This window comes from Aegilops tauschii, chromosome 4 (genome assembly GCF_002575655.3).
Source record: "Aegilops tauschii subsp. strangulata cultivar AL8/78 chromosome 4, Aet v6.0, whole genome shotgun sequence".
NCBI classification, from domain to species: domain Eukaryota; kingdom Viridiplantae; phylum Streptophyta; class Magnoliopsida; order Poales; family Poaceae; genus Aegilops; species Aegilops tauschii.
Genome location: NC_053038.3, coordinates 173,927,608 through 173,942,897, shown reverse-complemented (window position 1 = coordinate 173,942,897; position 15,290 = coordinate 173,927,608). Strand labels below are relative to the sequence as shown.

Here is a 15,290-nt window from a genome sequence, read left to right as displayed (position 1 = left end):
TAATAAAGTTATTATTTATTTCCTTATATCATGATAAATGTTTATTATTCATGCTAGAATTGTATTAACCGGAAACATAATACTTGTGTGAATACATAGACAAACAGAGTGTCACTAGTATGCCTCTACTTGACTAGCTCGTTGATCAAAGATGGTTATGTTTCCTAGCCATTGACATGAGTTGTCATTTGATTAACGGGATCACATCATTAGGAGAATGATGTGATTGACTTGAGCCATTCCGTTAGCTTAGCACTCGATCGTTTAGTATTCTGCTATTGCTTTCTTCATGACTTATACATGTTCCTATGACTATGAGATTATGCAACTCCCGTTTACCGGAGTTACACTTTGTGTCCTACAAAACGTCACAACATAACTGGGTGATTATAAAGGTGCTCTAAAGGTGTCTCCGAAGGTACTTGTTGGGTTGGCATATTTCGAGATTAGGATTTGTCACTCCGATTGTCGGAGAGGTATCTCTGGGCCCACTCGGTAATGCACATCACTATAAGTATTGCAAGCATTGCAACTAATGAGTTAGTTGCGGGATGATGTATTACGGAACGAGTAAAGAGACTTGCCGGTAATGAGATTGAACTAGGTATTAAGATACCGACGATCGAATCTCGGGCAAGTAACATACCGATGACAAAGGGAACAACGTATGTTGTTATGCGGTTTGACCGATAAAGATCTTCGTAGAATATGTGGGAGCCAATATGAGTATCCAGGTTCCGCTATTGGTTATTGACCGGAGACGTGTCTCGGTCATTTCTACATAGTTCTCGAACCCGTATGGTCCGCACGCTTAAAGTTCAATGACGGTTATATTATGAGTTTATGTGTTTTGATGTACCGAAGGTAGTTCGGAGTCCCGGATGTGATCACGGACATGACGAGGAGTCTCGAAATGGTCGAGAAATAAAGATTGATATATGGGAAGCCTATATTTGGATATCGGAAGTGTTCCGGGTGAAATCGGGATTTTACCAGAGTACCGGGGGTTACCGAAACTCCCCCCCCCCCCGGGGGGGTTTAATGGGCTAAGATGGGCCTTAGTGGAGAAGAGGAGGGGCGGCCAGGGCAGGCCGCGCCCCCCTCCCCCTCTAGTCCGAATTGGACAAGGAGGGGGGCGGCGCCCCCCTTTCCTTCCTCTCTCCCTCCTCCTTCCCCCTTCTCCTACTCCAACAAGGAAGGAGGGAGTCCTACTCCCGGTGGGAGTAGGACTCCTCCCTGGTGCGCCTCCTCCTGGCCGGCCACCTCTCCCCCCTTGCTCCTTTATATACGGGGGCAGGGGGGCACCTCTAGACACAACAATTGATCCCTTGGATCTCTTAGCCATGTGCGGTGCCCCCCTCCACCATAGTCCACCTCGATAATATCATAGCGGTGCTTAGGCGAAGCCCTGCGTCGGTAGAACATCATCATCGTCACCACGCCGTCGTGCTGACGGAACTCTCCCTCAAAGCTCGGCTGGATCAGAGTTCGAGGGACGTCATCGAGTTGAACGTGTGCTGAACTCGGAGGTGTCGTACGTCCGGTACTTGATCGGTCGGATCGTGAAGACGTACGACTACATCAACCACGTTGTGCTAACGCTTCCGCTTTCGGTCTACGAGGGTACGTGGACAACACTCTCTCCTCTCGTTGTTATGCATCACCATGATCCTATGTTCCCCAACAAATGAATGGTTTGTTGATCAGCGCTGGCGACTGCGGCAGAATGGAATAGGCTCCAAAATTGTTGAATTTCGTTTTGGAACTTCATATGACAGAGTAATCGGAAGTCATCGTGTCAACCCCATACATGACTTCTTAGTGGCTGACCCCTTTGCAAAAATTCTGAGGTTTCTAAACCAGACTTAGAAGCGGTGATATTAGTTTGAACCTCTCTGATATCCATGTTCAGTGGATCAGCGCGAGCGTTTGCAGCTGATGAGCTGAATTTCATTTCTAATATCAGTTTGAACCTTTTAATCTTCGAATTTGAGCCATATAACTCTGGAATTTGAACCTTGTAATATTTCGAGCTTTTGTGGTACAATCGTTGAAATGGCATCGTATGAGACTCGTATATTGCTAGCACTATTTTGACCTTAATATGCGATGGTCATAGATTTTATTAACCATTTTCGAATGTTTACCTTGTCGATCTCACAGCACATGATCTGTATAGCTAACTCGACTGCGATCTTCGACATTATTGCACACAGTTGGTTTCTTCCACCGTGTGCACTGTAGAGCGCAGAATTAATTATCGCACTCAAGTCTCCATCATCACCCTTCTGTGTAACTTTGACCTCATAACCCAAGGGTAAACTTATGACCGACGTCATTCCACACACTTTGTTTTTACAAAGCTTTCTACCAATAAATGCCCACGATTTGTCCCTTTTCTAGGCGACGCGAGGCCAAACTAGCTGGGCGGGAAGCTTGCGCGGTAAACAGCGCGGTAGCACGGGAACATGCTCACCAACGATACATTTGGCGCCTCTTTGAGCTCACACGTGCGGTGCGGTGTTGTCAAGCGTGCACTGGAATCCTCCGCAATGAACGTCGTGACAAGACGTGACGATTACAGGCTGGCCGGCCCCCATTTATTACAGCGGCCATTTAACCCTTGAGTCTCTTCAACCTTTTGATCGCGCCCCACCATTGCAAGAAGCACACCCACCACGAGAAATTCTTAGAGGTTATCCTGCGCGGCTCCAATGGCGCTCCGAGTGGCTACCGACGACGAGCAGCAGTTCACCATGCGTGCCGTGGTGGACACCCACAGAAGGTTCATGGACCTCTCGGTGGTGTACACCAACGACCCGGTCTGGGTGGAGCACTCCATCCACATCATGGAGCTGTTGCATGCCGAGGAGAAGTACGAGGTGGTCGGGTTCGACCTTGAGTACGCCCGCGCTCGTGCCGGGTCTGGTCCCATGGTTGCAGTCGCCCAGATGTGCGTGCGCCACCACGTCCTCGTCTACCACTACTGCCTGGCCATAAGGCCTTGCGAGCGTTTCGCCAGGTTTGTCAACAGCCCCCACTACATGTTCACTACGGTGGACATCACCAACGATGTAAAGGCGCTCGAGAATTTGGGCATCGCCTGCCAGAATCTTATCGACATCCAGTGCTAATACAAAATCTAGGCAGCAAGGATCATGAGAAGGACTCACTAGTTCACCTCGCCGAGGCCATCATCGACCCCTACTACAGAGACTTGAAGGATTCGTGCAACAAGGACAAGCGTGCCTGGCACTCGGCCTGGATGGAGAAACTCGACAAAGCTCACGTCGTTTATGCGGCCAAGGAGGCGTACACGAGCTACAACATGTACAGGCGGATCGTTGACATGAGGAAGTGCCTCCTTCCCCAAAACGGCCAGGGATCCAGCCGGAAGCAGAGCAATGGCAAGCGTCGTCGCAACAATAAGTAGATGATTAGATCCTCATTTCTCTTACTTTAGTATGCATGTAATTGCTTACTTTGGTGTGTGGAAATGTTATGTGTGTAGTCACTTGTGTAATTGTTTGCTTAATTTGGTTATGCAATGTTGTCTTTTTAATATATGTTGATGCTCTGTAGACAGAGCGTAGATGTTGTGCGGACAAAGAAAATCACATCGCACACAGACTAAATAATGGAACCCGTCGGTGATGTTTTCATCAATCACTCACAATTGTATACCAGCAATTGTTTGCTCACAACACACACGGCTTGTTAGCAGTAATCGTCTGTGTTGTTATCGGTCTTCGCATACATTTCCGATTACAGACCTGTTTGCCGCGTATCACACACATCTTGATATATTGAACATTTTTTGTTCTCTTGTATCAACGCAAACAATTCATCCGAGTGAACCGCATGCCGTATATCGCACACACCTTGATCTGGCTGACCGTTTCTTTTGTGTTGCCTAATCACAAACAGTTCATCCGAGTGAACTGTAAGCTGTATATCGCACACGCCTTCATCTGGCTGCCCATTTCTTTTGTTCTGCCACATGGCAAACAGTTAATTCAACTGAACCGTATGCCCAGCATCGCACACACAACTACAATCTGAACCGTGTTTGATGCATCCTTCATCGCAAACGTTTTGCACCTTTTTTGACGGTTTTTTACACCACCGTTTGCGATTAATGCATCGCACACAATTTCGTCGAAGGGTCTCTAATTGTAGTGTCATGTTAGCAGCTACCTGCAGTAGTGTCCACTAACAAGAGATCTCGTCCCGAGATCTTAGGAACGAGACGGAAGAGAAAGAGGAAGAGGTAAAACAAGAACGCAAGAGAGAAGATGAACAAAGTCGCAAGTACTCGGGTAGAAAAGAGGAATGACGATTATGACGAGAATCAAAAGCTCAAGGAACAGGATAGACTCTGAACCCACTCCGGTTAGAAGAAGATAGAAAAGGAATAAGGACGACAGAATTGGGATAGCATCCCGGTATAAGAATAAAAGGAGAGGTAGACAAGATAAGAGATTTGAAAAGAGGACAGCACACTCCGGTAGAATGGATTAGCAAGGAACGAACAAGGTGTAACAGCCTGGTTTTTGCCCCTTTTCTTTTTCTTTTGATTTATTTGGTTTTTGCTCTATTTTTCTTTTTGGAGTGGTTCTATGGCCTTGCAACCTGGGAGATCATCATTTCTTCTTCTCCCAAGTGACTCATCATCCTCAAATCTAGCCCTAGATCATGTCACTTCACTGCTTGACAAAACCCTAAATTCTTTTTCTCAGGAATATTCCTTTTTCTATTAAAGGAATAACCTCAAGTGCCCTAGGTTGTGAAGCAACCTATATTTCTGTCCATCCAAATAATTCTCATAATTTCTTTGGGTCATATATTGCTCAAAAATGCCCAAAAATTTCCTTGCCATGTTCGAAAATATTCCTCCAATGTTCATTCTTCCATTCCGTCCAGAGTGGCCCATTGTGAAGGAGGTGCCATTTATCCTATCTCGTCTGCTCCCAAACTTTTTGGGCATTCTTTTATGTCCAAATAATTGCCTCATGCCAAAATTCAACTTCATTTGCCTTGTGAATCTTCCTCAGTGAATTTCAAAGTTTCTGTCAGACAGAATGCATTGTGAAGGAAGTAGTAGCTAGGAGTTTCCAAATGAGTTGAAATTTTGCACACTCCTTAATGTGCTCACATCATCACAATCCTCCAAATTTCAGCCCCATCCAATCATCTATGTGAGCACATGACCAAATCTTTATTTCTGTTAATATTTTCAGGTTGTGAAGCAAGTATATTTTATATTGCTTCATTAATTCTGAGAAATTACCAGATTGTGCTCCTACCCAAATAACATCTCTCCACCAAATTTGGGACCATTTCATCAAGCCAATATTTCTCCAAAATTATTCCAAGTTTCTGGTCAGTGAGGATGCTTGTGAAACAAGTACCATTTTGGCTTGTCCATTTGGTATGAAATTTTTACAGCATCTTCATATGGCCAGATAACCCTGCCTTGCCCAATTTAAGCTCAAGTTGATACTCTATGTGAGTGCACCTTCCTAATCTTGATTCTGGACCAAATATGCAGTTGTGAAGCAACTATGATGTATCTTGGTCCAAATCTTCTCAAAGTTAACCGGATGATAGTCCTTCCTAATCTAATCACCCCAAGCAACTCCATTGGCACCAATCAATTCCTTGTTAATTAACAGTGCATGGCCAAGTTTGATACAGGAAACTTCAGACGCCCATTACCATTCAACCATAGCACCCCAGATCAAGCCATGGCCTCATCAAGGCTCCATCTTGGAAGGACATAACGCTAGACACCATTTACCTGCCTCTCGTGACCTCCCTGTTCATTGTATCATGGTGACCGCGCGCATGCCAATTCACGCGCTCTGTGCGCTGTGGCGCGTCCAGGATGTTGTTTGCGCCTTGGCCTCTCTTCCTCTCGTCGCCTTCGTGCGCGTGACCGTGTCCAGCGTCTTCATCTCGTCGTCGCCGTTACCCTGGACCCCTCTCCCCTTCCGACAGCTTCCTCACCAACGCTCGCCGCCGCTTGCCCACGGGCGAACAGTGGCGGTTCGGCTCGGAGCTCGCTGTCTTCTTCCTCCCGTGTTCCCTTGGCCTCCTCTGCCCCGTGAGACCCTCCACTGCTCCTCCTCCATCGCCTACCGTCGAGCTCGCATGCGTGCACACGCGTGGGCGGCTCTGGCCACGCGTCCGCGACGACGACAGCGCAACACTCCCCTCCCCTCGGCCATATAAGCCACCCCGTCCCCGTTTCTCTTGGCCATCGACCTCACCACTCTCCTCTAGCCCTCCACAGCCACTTGCCCGAGCTCGAGCGGCTCTCTTCGCCATCGCCGTCATGGCTGCCGCGGCCATCTTCTCAAATTTGGCCAAGCCGAGCTCCCTCCCTCCTCCATTCCACCACTCGAGCTCCACCCATTCACCAGCACACCTCTCCCTTCCCTCAGTTCAACAGCGGGTCGACATTGGCCTCGATCCCAACTCCGGCCGAGTCGCCAGCCGCCGCATCCCTCACCACCGTCGTTCCCGAGCTTCCCGTTGACCGCGCTACCAAGGAACGGGTCGGCCTCGTCGCCCAGAGCACATGGGTAGGTCGGGCGCCGCCTACGGTGGCTGGAGTCGCCGGCAAACCTCGTCGGGGCCGGCTCTACCTCGGCCAGGTGCGGGTGCAAGCGAGGGGAAGGAGACGACCCCCCTGCCAGCTGGCCGTGGGCCCTACGACCCCACTCGTCAGCCACTCCACGCGCGGACCGCAGGTACGCTCACGTGGATAAGTGGAGGTGTAATCCTCCAGATTACGTCTTCAGTTTCCCGAAAAGCGTATTTTTATGTTCCTTTAGATGAAAATGCCACTACACCACAGCACTACATCCCCAACAACCAAGTTGGTGGGGAATACAACTTCTTGCAACAAACAGTTGGTCGAGGAAAACTATTGCCGACCAACCTTGTCTGTTGGGGAAAGTCCAGACGGGAAACCTTTTCCCGACTGACTGCTTGATGGCTATGGAATATCTTTCCCGACCGACAGCCTGTTGGGCCTACCATGGCCTTTCCCGACAAACAGTCTGTTAGGGCAGCAACGGGCCTTTCCCCACCGACTATTGGACAGGGTATTCTTTCCCAACCAACACTCTGTTGAGCCTAGCATTAGGCTTTCCCTACTGACTATCAGACGTCGTTTGTTTTGCCGACCAGCAATCAGATGGGGTTTTCTTTTGCCAAACAACAGTTCGTCAACATTTTGTTTAGCCAACCACAACTTTAATTAACATATGGTACTGATTGTCACATACATATAGTTCATGTGTTCTAAGCATAATCACCCAAACACCATACGTCAGGCTCAAATCGGGAGCACCAAACATTTTTTATTCCATTAACTAATTGGCACATACATATACTTCAATCTGTTCTAAACAAAACCACCGAGAAACCATACATCAGGTTTACAAAAGGACAACCAAAAGATGCAAGTATGAGACATCAGCTGTACAAAATGAAAACTAAAACATCTACTTGACGTGGATCGTTGGCTTCATGGTTCCTTGCGAGTAGTCCTTTTTGCTTCCTACAAAAGTTAATCAATTCTCAATTATAATACACTATAAGAAACTAAACTACAGTACCAAAATGCCAACATACAGGATGATCGCATTCTCAAAAATATAAATAGTAATAAATACAGAGAATTAAATAATCATGTGTTAACACTAACGTTGATCCTCAGTTGAGATTGTTCGCACTAATCTTTATATTTTGTATCTGCATACTTAGTTTGCTTTTGTTATGCATGTAACATAGATGGTCTAGGAGTATCTGGTCGTCGAAGCTTAAATCGAGTGCACGGAAGAGGCGAGATACCTAGCTGCCGTGCGATGCGGCGAGCATGGTAAGATGCCGATGGCGGCGTGAAGCCGCGGTGATGTGTGATGCAGCATGCCGTGTGAAGCGGCAAGGCGCTTGACAACTGGAATAGCTAGGAGAATAGGCAAGTTTGTTTGTTTGTTAGCTAAATGGCCGCTGACCAGGTGTGTGACCGTTGAGTGGAGTTGTGCAAGTGGACATGCATGCACGTAGGGATTACTTAGTGCATGGAGTTAGTTGTGTGAGTGGGAGTGAGTTAGTGCCTAGACGTGATCTTAGTGGCAGAATGTGGCGCCTGAGTGGTGCATGAAGGTCAGCTCCCTATGTATATATAAGTTACAATGAAAAAAGAGAAAAGAGGCGGAGAGAGCTTTGGTTGAATAAATAATTTTACATCAACTTAATTCGAAAGGATCAATCTAATATAGTACGCATATTAAGAAGCTACATCAGTTTGCGATGAACATCATTCCAATCCGCAGCAAGAGTTTTCAATGTGCACAAACCTTGACAAATGATGTCCGATCATCGGCTCGCCAGACCAGGATGTGCGCCACTCAAAATTCCTGAACAATAGTGGTTCCTAATCAACTGAAACAGGAGAAAAGAGGATTCAGGCTAACCAGCTAAAGCAGGATAAAAGATGCACCAAAACAAGCTAGAAACGATGTGCACACGTCAGCATGCATCCTTACAAAAGGGGCATGTAGGAAGATCTCTTTATAATATGTTATGCACGTAGGGATAATCATCATTCGAGTAGAGTCAGCATTACACTTCCGCAACTTCTACAGCAATAACGACATTATATATTACATCATCTCTATGAAATTTACTGCTACTGAGCAAAAAAGGATTACATAATACATTTGATAGTGAGAGATTTCTTTTTACCGAAACGAATAAGAGAAAAGAATGGTGCTGAACTAAACAAAGGGAAGTGACCATAAGTTGAGTAATATTGTTCAAAACGACAATCAACAATACTAACTGGAATAAGATTTAAATTACATGGTCGAATAAGATCTCCTTATCTCGATGAATCTCAAACTGGGATTTCGATATCTCAATAAATCTGAGATTCAGAGTTTCTAAAAGCTGCAATAATGCTTTACAAATTAGAGCTTACCTAAAATTAAAGAATATCTTGCCCAGAAGCCAAGGTAGGGACTCATTGAGTATGAGTATGACTATAAACTGCAAACTGTATGCTAGCTCTAATCTTGGTTGAAAGTTTTGAGAGCCAATTCTGAAGGCGTCAGACTGTCAGCACCTGCAACATCTCATGTAATATGAATACCAGTTTTGTGTAATCATGTAATAACATTAAACATCAATGTTGAATTTACACAACCACACTGTTAGCAACAAAGGCATGAATGAAACAAAAAGAATGTGGCCTATCTAATAATAGTAGGAAGAGCAACATAAATCCATATTCTCCTTGCAATGTGGCTTATCTAATAAAAGTACGAAGAGCAAAATAAATCTATGTTCTCCCAGCATTCTATGGTGCATGTTTTGACCTGTTTGTGAGCAGAAGAATATGCAGGCTACTGTGAAAGTCAAGTTGTGCCTAACAATCAACATTCCAAGTTTCAGATAGGATATGAACCAAGAAAATACTGATTTTCTATAGACATCACAGTTGTGGTGATTTCCACGAAGAGGTGCAACCTGTTGGCGGCGTCGGATGGCTTGGGCTCCAAGCCTAGCGCCGCTGCGGTAGCCTCCCACTCCGTCTAAGTGTACGGGGTGCAAAGAAGAATCCTGGGAAAATATGGGATACATGAACTATTCTGGAAGTTACAGAACTACTGAAGTAAATTTAAAGAGAAAATAAAACTGTAAAATCCATAGAAGCATGACTGTATAAATACAAACTGCTAGATATGTACTTTATCTTCATTCCAGAAAAATTGAACTAAGTTTAATATAGTCCTATGTTTGCCAGAATTCTATAATGCTTAAATAAAATTTTGAAACATTAGTATGATTATTTGGACTTTTGTGGAACCTGAAGCTAGTTCTCAGGGTTGTCCCTCGTCTCAAAGCACAGATATGTGGATATGTTTTTCTATATATATAAAGTAATGAATTTTTATATGATGAATACCCTTGTATTGACCTTCAGGCACACATAGCATAATTTGATAGTCTGGCAAGGGTTCAAACATCACAAATTACAACTCACAAGCTCTAAAGTTCACAAATCAATCACAACCAGTTCATAAAAACAGTAGCTAATTAAGGTTCCTGTAGCACTACTGAAAGGAATACCTGTAGCATAGATTATTTTTTTCAATAATAGCATCAAGCTTGTTCTTCTCAAGTTCTCATATCCAGAAATCACACGAGATGTAGCTCTTAGACTGCATTGCCGGCTACCCCATTAGCAGATAGAGCCCCTGTTTTTTATTGCTCTGCTTGAGCTGGAGCTCACATCCAAAACGCTGCTTGCTGGATAGAAGTACTATCCCAAGTCATGACTGATCTGAACGGAAAAGGGAAAAGCAAATAAATCAGCTAACGGCAGCATCGATTGGGGATGGCTGGAGAAGGAGAGGAGAATGAAAAGAACACTCACCACCCGGGGAGGGGAAGCACCAGCAGTCAACGGCCAGATCCATCTTCAAACGAACCGGCGAGCGTAGATCGGAGGAAGCCCATTGCGTGGCGGCGGTGGTGGCGGCCCCTGGGTGATAACTGACGAGCGAGGGTGCGAGTGCTCTATCTCGTAGGTGACCCACCTCTCCCTCCCTCTCCCTCCCTCCCTCCCTCTCTAAGCCCCGGATCTGAGAGGGATGGCGGCGTCCACCACTGCGCCTTGGCCTCTCCCCGAACTCCAGCGCACAAGCTAAGGTTAGAAGTGTTCGGGGCCTAAGTAGTGGGGGTGCAGGAGGATGAAGGAGACAGGTGACGGCGTGCTGGAGACGGCGGGTGGTCGACGGCGTGCGGGCTGCTAGCTAGTGGGCGGCGGCGGAGGGAGAGCGTGAGAGGATTTAGGTTTGGGGGATTTGGATTTGGTCGTGGCACCTGTTGAAGGCCAAATGAAAAAATAGGAAGGAGGCTTGGCGCTAAGTTTTTGGCCCGTGCGCGCGCAAGGACGTGCCGGCCCAATTAGTAATGAACAGTCGGTCGACATTAATCGCCAACCAACAGTCTTATGGAGATACGGGCTTTCCCGACCGATGGTCCAACGTGAAACATTCCAGTATTGCCGAATGATGGTTGGACACGATACATTAGTATTACCGATCAATAGTTAGATAAAAGTTTTCCCGACCAACAGTTGTTTGGTAAAATTGACTTTCCCCAACACACATCAGTAGGAAAATCTAGTGTGTAGTGTAGTGTGCATTTTCACTTCTAGGAAATGTATTTCCTTCTAATACGCATTCTGTTTTTCTGTCCAACCCTGTTTGAAAATATTTTCATTACAAATAGGTCCCTGGCAGAAAACACTTCATAACTTTTTGATCCCAACTCCAAATGAGGTGATTCCAAAGCCCACTTCTTCATTTCGTCGAGCCCGTTCTGTTGGTATCATTTTCACCATGTGTTAACATTCTGAAAATGACCATTTTACCCTTGCGCTTAATCAGCCCCCTCCGAGAGAGAACGTTTTCCGGTGATTCGTTCCGCGAGTCTCTCGCACTTCTTCCCGGTGATTTCATCTACCACAGGCAAGCCACACCCTCCATTTGCATGATTGCAATGTAGTGACATGGTTTAAATTATTTGAACTTGTCTAAAATTTGAATTAGCTATGTATGATTTGTTCATGGCATTTCTCGGAGTATTGTTTTGATCTTACCATGATATTGCTTGGAGTTTTAGGACTTATATTTTGACGATTATGTGGATGACATGTTGCCATTGGATTATTAGTGGCTAGTATTATTTTCATCATGATGCTACTTGATATTATGTTTTGGAGTATGATGTTGGAGATAATGCTTGCATGTGGATCATAGTTGGATAGCTAGTTCTTGATATTTGAGTAGTAGTATTATCGTTCTTGGATTCATCATGATAGAAATGTTATGCTATCCTCGGAGTATTTTGATATGGCGATAGTATGCTTTGGATTATTTGTTTGATATGGCTATGACTTGGATTACAGGTTGGTAGTTGATAGCGGAGTATCAGTTATCATTGTTATATGTTGGGGATAAATTCCGTCATTAAGTTGGTCAGGTGCCACCGAACCGGGCTTTCTCTAGTGCAACCACATTTGCCTTTTACGGGAAGGCCCTAATGCGGTCTATTGTCATGCCTCTCGTCGGTGCCTCCAACGAGGGAAGGTTATGGGAGTGCGTTACCCTTGCCCGGCAAGCAGACATAACCTTGTGTGCCCATAGTTGGTATTGAGATCTCTTGTCCCCGTTTGGGACCGTGTGTGCTTTGCCAGGACGGTGGCCGTTGATGGCTTTGGTAGGCACAGGTCCACCCAGGACTGAACCCTAAATGGGTGTCGGTCGGAGTCGCCGGGAGAGTGTCATGGCAGTAGGTCGGTTTTGTCGGAATGTCGTTGGTCCTCCCGAATGGGAGTGCGAGGCCATGGGTTTTGTGGCGTGGGTAAAGTGTGCTACCTCTGTAGAGTGTTTGTGCTTAATCTATCGATAGTCGCATCCTCGATCATGGGCACAAGTTCGTACAAGGTCACACCGTTCGATCAACACTCACATGACGGAATGACTTATAGGTGATTTATATGTTGATGTACTTTAAGCAATAACAGTTTGGCAGGATGATGATGATGTTGTTGAGATGATCTTGATTCTGATCATTCAGTTTGTGGTGTGGTCACGAGGTGACCATGTGGATGTTTTGATCACGAGTTGTTTAGGTGGATCACGAGGTGATCGAGATGGTATATTACTTGGCCGGATAGCCAAGTGTGAGATGGTTCCCGTGGTTCTTGAGATCTGAGATGATGGTTTATCAGTATTCTAGTAGTTCATATCATGATTAGTAGTTGCTTCATCATAGTTGTTAATTTAATCAACCTGTTTAATGCTATGTTGTTGTCTTGCCTTGATGCTTTTGGTTGTTGTGAGCTTGCAAGTACATTCAATGTACTGACCTGGCGTGTCATTCCAGATTGCAAGTGATGCTGTGATTGCTTGATTGCTTGTCATGGTTTCCTCGTGTGCCAGCTAGATCATGTCCCAGCCAGAGTCCCTTGGAGTGGAGTTCACCACCTTCGTCGTTGTTCCGCTGCTAGAAGTATTCCGTTGCTACGAGTTGTTCCGCTGCTAGCATAGAGCAAGTGTAGTATTGCAGGCGTAGTGTCGCCGTGCTGATGTGCTTCTTTGTAACGTCAGACCCTTGTATTATTCTTGTAATAAGAGATGATTTGTTCTATGTCAAGGAGTGTCGTATTCCAAAGACTTCTCCTCGATCTCTGGGCTGGAATACGGGGCGTTCCGGTTTCTCTGAGTTAGGGTGCAACAGGCTTGGTATCAGAGCAGGTATGGCTGTAGGACGCCCTAGTCAGCACAAGCGGTAGAAATCGGTAGTATAGAGTCTGTCTTGTTTGTTGCATTTGGTTGCTGCATTTGTTTGTTGCATAGCATGCATATAGCCTTATTATTTGTTGCTAACGATTTATCTGGTGAGTGTAGCTGGCATCGGTTCGGATCCACTACAGCTCCGCCACTGCATTTCTGCCAGTTTCTTTTCTTGCTCATTCTTCGGTGTTTGGCGTCATTTCTGTCCCAGCAGAGTGATGCCAAGTGATCCCGACACTATTTGCAGAAATGGTGCTCAAGTATCGCGCTGATGTCTTTCTTTGAGCCCCGCCTATCGTTTCGGTGATAGACGTGTTTCTATCCTGGATCATCCTTTTCATCCTGTCGTGTTGGCAACCCTTAATGATCTTAGCTATCAAGAAAGGGGAACGCCAGCCGACTCAGTTTTTTCCCCGCTATCCTATTTCTTGGACGAGTACGAATCTTTTCCGTCCGCTTGATAATTATGTGGTGGTGACATTCGTGTCCCGCTACACGGTTAGCAAGTACGTCAATGCTTCCAAGCTAGTCCAGGATGCCACCTGGCTAAGCCAGCACTTGGTGTAGCGATGTTTGCATCAATTGTTCCACACCATACTTCGTCCTCGTGCATATCGTCACAGCATGCTATATCGTAGAACCGGAGTTCCCTCGAGATTTGTGTGCTTAAGTAGGCATGCATATTGTGTGAATAGTAGTAATATGTGACATTTTTTGTGTGTGAATTGATTGTTGTGTGCTTTTGTTTAGTTCAGTTTTCTTTTGCTTCTTTCTTTTGGGCCCTTGGTGTTACCTTATTTCCCTTATGGAAATTTCTCACTAACCGACACCGGACTCGAAGAGGCAATAAGGATTTTAAAATTTTGGAAGAAGCTCAGCTGAAAGTTATGGTCTGCCCAGTCAACCGCATTAATATCTACGTAGAATACCAACGGTGTCTTGGATTGATTATCAGCATCGAGTCTACATCAGTACAAAATCATCACAGTAGTAATGATCAAGCCAGCAGAAAGACAAGTCAGTTACATGACTAAGGGAATATTTTCAGTCAAAGGTATGGCTCATATACAAGGTCTGGCTCAGCAAGGAATGTTACTTGGAATATGTTATCATCCGAAAGAAAGCCAGAACGTGCTATGATCAAGGAAAACAATCAAACAAATTTTCTCATGCAAGTAATCAGCCGCAGAATATTATGGGTATGAGTATGGTGTTCAGTCTGCATATCACAAGTGTGAAGCTTTGGATATAAGAAACTCCGTCTTCCTCAACACACTATCGAAAGAATCTTATGATGCAAGGATCCTCAATTTTTCTCAGTATAATATATGGACAGATTCCTGTCCGAGATACCCAGTCCTCCAGAGCAAGATACCCCAGTGAAAGCTTCTGACATAAGGAACTGAATCTTCCTCAACAAGTAACTCGAGGAGAAGCATCGCAAGTACGGAACTGAGGCTTCTCCAGCACAATAATCAGATCAAGCTTCATGTGTAAGCTATCGAGCCTTGTTCTGCACACTACCCAGACAAAAGCTTCGAGCAGAAGCTAACGAGTCTTCCTCAGCAAGTTACTCGGATGCCTTCCCTTGTAAGTCACTCAGTCCGCGTCAGTAGCACACTATTGCACCATCCTCGAAGATTATACGGTGAGTTGGCAGTATGTGGCAGTACATCTCAAGAATCAGATTCACAATAATTTTGTGAGAAATCAAGTGTTCGGCTACATATCTTCCCACATATATGGTGAGAATGTATTCCCGGACATGGAAGTGACTCGGGTAGTTTTCAACCCACGACACATTGCCTTCTTCAGTACGACACCGCATGTCGTATTCAGTATTTCTACAAGATATGACACAGTCAGTAGGCAGTATATGACAGTGCAATTCAAGGGTCAGATTCCCAA

At 45.4% G+C, this 15,290-nt stretch overlaps 1 long non-coding RNA gene across 2 annotated transcripts; it reads right to left on the bottom strand.

The window, feature by feature from the left end:
• Positions 1-7,339: 7,339 nt before the first annotated feature.
• Positions 7,340-10,925, bottom strand: LOC109757395 (uncharacterized). Of its 2 annotated transcripts, XR_002231509.4 has the most exons (7): positions 10,454-10,925; positions 10,147-10,360; positions 9,544-9,636; positions 8,996-9,139; positions 8,562-8,654; positions 8,373-8,457; positions 7,340-7,570 (listed from the first exon to the last, which is right to left on the bottom strand). It is a non-coding gene; the product is annotated as an uncharacterized lncRNA (long non-coding RNA). The 2 variants fall into 2 exon arrangements; XR_002231508.4 differs by lacking the exon at positions 8,562-8,654.
• Between the last annotated feature and the right edge of the window lie 4,365 nt (positions 10,926-15,290).